The sequence below is a fragment of the Carlito syrichta genome, unplaced genomic scaffold, assembly GCF_000164805.1.
Source record: "Carlito syrichta isolate Samal-C Ts95f unplaced genomic scaffold, Tarsius_syrichta-2.0.1 Scaffold103346, whole genome shotgun sequence".
NCBI lineage: Eukaryota > Metazoa > Chordata > Mammalia > Primates > Tarsiidae > Carlito > Carlito syrichta.
In genome coordinates this window covers 89,346-94,236 of record NW_007047442.1, presented here as the reverse complement: position 1 = coordinate 94,236, position 4,891 = coordinate 89,346, and positions in this window count along the sequence as shown.

Below are 4,891 nucleotides of genomic sequence, written 5' to 3'. Positions count from 1 at the left end.
CCAACTCAAAAAAAAAAAAAAAAGAAGCAGAAGTTGAGTAAATACTTTAAGTATCAATATCAGTATCAGGATGTTTTGTACTGTGTCCAACAAATCTCCACTCAAACTTGCTTGATGAAGGTACTTGTTATCTGGCTGGGTCAAGACTGCAGTTAGCTGTAATCACGCCACTGCACTCTAACCTAGGGAGACAGAGTGAGACCCTATCTCAAAAAATAAATAAATAAATAAAACAAAAACAAATTCCTGTTAGTATTATCATGAAGATACTTTGACTTTGTTGACTCTCACAAAGGGTCTTAGGGATGTCCAGGGATCTGGACCATATTTTGAGAATAGGTGGTCAATTTTTTTTTAAGTTGGAGTCTCACTCGGTTGTCCAGACTGGAATGCAGTGGCATGCTCACAGCTACCACAGATTCGACCTCCTGGGCTAAGGAGATCCTTCTACCCCAGCCTCCCAAGTAGCTGGGACTACAGGCACGCACACTCATGCCTCACTAATTTTTTGATTTATTGTAGAGACAAGGTCTCATCAAGTTGTACAGACTGGTCTTGAACTCATGGGCTCAGGCAGTCCTCTCATCGCCGCTTCCCAAAGTGCTAGAATTACAGTCATGAGCCACTGTGCCAAACTTTCTTTCTTTCTTTCTTTCTTTCTTTCTTTCTTTCTTTCTTTCTTTCCTTCCTTCCTTCCTTCCTTCCTTCCTTCCTTCCTTCCTTCCTTCTTTCCTTCCTTCCTTCCTTTACTTATTTACTTATTTACTTTTGTTTTTTAGTTGGATTCTCACTGTCGCCCAGGCTGGAGTACAGTGGCACACTCACAGCCACCCCAGTATCAACCTGCTGGGCTCAGGGATCCTTCCATCTCAACCTTACAAGTAGCCAGAACTACAGGTGTGCACTACCACGCCCAGCTAATTTTTTGGTTTTTATTGTAGAGATGAGGTCTCGCCAAGTTGCCCAAGCTGGTCTGGAACCCACGGGCTCAGGCAATCTACTCGCCTCGCCCTCCCAAAATGCTGAATTACAGGCTGGGCCACCAAACCTGGCCCATGCTTATCCTCTTATGAGTGTCTGTGGAGTTTTTCAGAGACCCTAAGACCTGGGAGAAGGCTACTCCTGACACAAAGGAACATGTCTTGTGTTTCAAGCATTTCTATTTTGATATTCACGTCATAACTATGCATAGATATAAGCCACATAAGCAAAAGCTCCTTGATAATATGTCTTGAGAGCAAAGAGCTCACAAGCAGCTGGCTCGGATGCCCATTCTGTGGGGAGCAAACATTGGAGACACAGCCACAGCCTCTCCACACACCCAGCACGTGCAGTGGCTAATCCAGCAACATAGACTCAGCTAAGGAAACAATAATCCATTATGCTAGGACGAGCCCCAACTGATACAGATGCATTATGGTTTTTAAATTGTATTTATTTATTTATTTATTTAAAGTTGAAGTCTTACTCTGCTGCCAAGGCTAAAGTGCAGCACCGCAGCCTTGACCTGCTGGGCTCAGGTGATCCTTCTGCCTCAGCCTTCCAGTTAGCTAGGACTACGGGCATGTGCCACTATGACTGACTAATTTGCTGATTTACTGTAGAGACGAGGTCTCGCCAAGTTGTCCAGGCTGGTCTCAAACCCTGGGCTGAGACAAACTTCTGGCCTCCACCTCCCAAAGTGCTGGGATCACAGGCATGAGCCACAATACCTAGCTTAACTTTTTGATTTATTGTAGAGACGAGATCTTGCCAAGTTGCCCAAGCTGGTCTTGAACTCCTGGGCTTAGGCAATCCTCTTGCCCTCACCTCCCAAAGTGCTGGGATTACAGGCATGAGCCACCGCACCTGGCTTTTTTTATTTTTTATTTTCTTTTGAATCGGCATCTTACTCTGTCACCCAGGCTGTTGAGCAGTGACAAGCTGATGGCCACTGCAGCCTCAACCAGCTGGGTTCAGGTTATCCTTCCACCTCAGCCTTCCAAGCAGCTGGAACTGCAGGATCACACCACCACACCCAGCTCAGATGCATTCTTTGAATTATGCATTACCTGTGTTGAATACTTGAGTCACAGATCATGACCAGGGACCCTGAGCTGGGCTTGCACTGTCTCTTATAGACAAGCCACGTGGTTCACTTCCCCAGTGTAGTGGACGTAGGCCAACAGGATACACTCCAGGGCTAGATGGTCCAGGTCTGGCCCACTCCCACCTCCTACTGACCATCCCCCTTGGATCAGGCATCTGTCTTGGAGGACTGCAGTGTCCCCACTCACCATGGGCCCGTGACAGCACCTACCAGGAAGGATTCTCATGAAGATGAACACAGCCAACATGTTAGAGCAGTGCTCACACACACAGTAGAAGTGTTAACTATTATTGCAAAACAGAGGCCCACAGAGCAAGGCTGGGAATGTCATTCCATACTTTATTCAGTACTCATCCTGCAATACTCCAGTTATTGAATATGGAGGGGACCCCCATGTCCAAAGCGCTGTGCTAGCTGGGCACGGTGGGTCACACATGTAGTCCCAGCACTTTGGGAGGCAGAGACGAGAGAATTGCCTGAGCTCAGGGGTTCAAGACCATCCTGAGCAAAATGGCGAGACCTTGTCTCTACAATAAATAAAAAAAATCAACTGGGCATGGTGGCACATGCCTATAGTTCCGGCTACTTGGAAAGCTGAGGCGGAAGGATCACCTGAGCCCAGCAGGTCGAGTCCACAGGTGCCGTGAGCATGCCACTGCACTCCAGCCTGGAAAACAGAATGAGATACCGACTCAAAAAAAAAAAAAACTAGGCATGGTGGCTCACACATGTGGTCCCAGCACTTTGGAAGGCGAAGGCAAGAGGATTGCCTGAGTTTAGGCGTTCGAAACCATCCTGAGCAACATGGTGAGATCTTGTCTCTACAATAAACCAAAACATTAGCTCGGTGTGGTGGCACACGCCTGTAGTTCCAGCTACTTGGAAGGCTGGACCCAGCAGGTCGAGGCTACAATGGTGGTGAGCATGCCACTGCACTCCAGCCTAGGCAACAAAGTAAGGCTCTGACTCAAAAAAAAACCAAAGCACTGTGCTGGGGTCCTTGCAGGTCAGGCCAATGCATGGGTGTCAGAGGCGCAATTACAGCACTGGCATTTGGCAGTGGGGAGGGTGTTCTGGGGCCCTCGGGTTGGAGATGGAGTCAGGTAGCACCAGGCAGTGTGAGGAGGGATACATGCCTCAGTTAGCAGAAGCCCAGGGAGTCTCGGGAGATGGCGAAAGGCAGTGTGCAGAGACAGACCCTGACTGGGCTTCAGCAGACTGGTGGTTGGCACATAGTCCCTAGACTGTCCCGTGTGTCACCTTCGCACCTGTGGGCCATGAGAAGCAGAGGTCTTTGTGGCAGGTTTGCTATGTGTGGGAAGAGAGGAGGTCTGGGCTGCAGAAACTTGAATGTCACTGAGACCCAGGTGTCACACTCAGCCTGAGAGCCACCCGGTACCTGCCTGCTTCTCTAGTTCTCAGCCTGGAAGAGGTGGAAGAGACAGTGTTTTATGTGTGCAAGTGCCTTTCATTACATGGTAATGTGAAATGAGGGACAGCATAGGTGCTCAGTAGTATTTAGATTAGTAAATGTCACTGAAACCTGGTTTTACTTTGCAACTTTAAAATTTGTTTTGGGGTTGGGTACAGTGGCTCACACCTTTGATCCCAGCACTTTGGGAGGCTAAGACAGGAGGGTCCCCAGAGGCCAGGAGTTTGAGACCAGCCTGGGAAAAAATAGACCCAACTCTAGAATAAATAAAAATTGAGAAAAGACTAAAAAATTTTTAGAAAATTAAAGAATAGATGTTATATGAGTTCAGTGTAGTGCTTAAATCACAGGCTGTTCCTGTGTTTTGGTTTTAAATGACTGGATATCGTGCTGCGTGATCCCAGGCAGTCTGCACACTGCAGTGAGCCCAGCTCCTCCAGACCCAGGAAACAACTATATTCTCTATGCTTAGATTGTCCTGGACAAGTGCTTTAGTGCTTCCCTTGTTGAGTAGGGATGAGTGATCAGCTGATGGAACTTGTTACCTTTTGTAACCTCATCCAGAGCTGCCCTGAGGCCAGTGTAACAAACCGTCAGGGACCAAGGTGGTAAAGCCCACATTGCTCCTGTGATTCAGGTACAAAGAAAGCCAAAGTGTCCTCCTGGCTCCAAACACCCTCAGCCTGAATGGCCCTCGGCCCCAGCCCCAGCTAGTGACCATTCCAGAAACCAGAAAGGCATGCGCTCCCCTGAGAGTCTCAAGGGGGATCCCAGTCACCAGCCTGAATCCACCAGTGTGCCTCTGTTTGTCGAAGGGTCTGTGAGGTGAGGGATCTCAAGCAGGCCATGGGTCACACTTTATGTAGGCATGCCAGAGCAGCCCTTTAAGTTACAATGAAAAGAAAGCCACACTGACCCTGCACCCGGCCACTTCTGCCTGAGCCTGTGTGGGCCATCAGCCTTCTGGTGCCGGGTGAGTGCGGGTGCCCCTGTGCCAGCAGCTGCCGATACTGGACACTGGGCTCCATGGCCTTATCTTTTCCTGGGCCGAGCTCTGGATCAGAGACCTGGTGCCCCCTGGAGGGCCCACCCCTCCTCCCGCGGGCTCTCCTTCCTCCTCTCTCCTTCCTCCCCTACCACCACTCTCCCTCTTCCCATTTCTGGCCTTTCTAGAATCTATTCTCCAACCAGCAGACAACACGATTCTTTTTCTTTTTCTTTGTTTTTTTTTTGTGTGTATTTTTTTTTGAGTTGGAGTCTCACTCTGTCGCCTAGACTGGAGTGCAGTGGCTGCTCCTGGCCACCACAGTCTCGACCTGCTGGGCTCCAGCGATCCTCCCACCTCAGCCTTCCAAGTAGCTGGAACTACA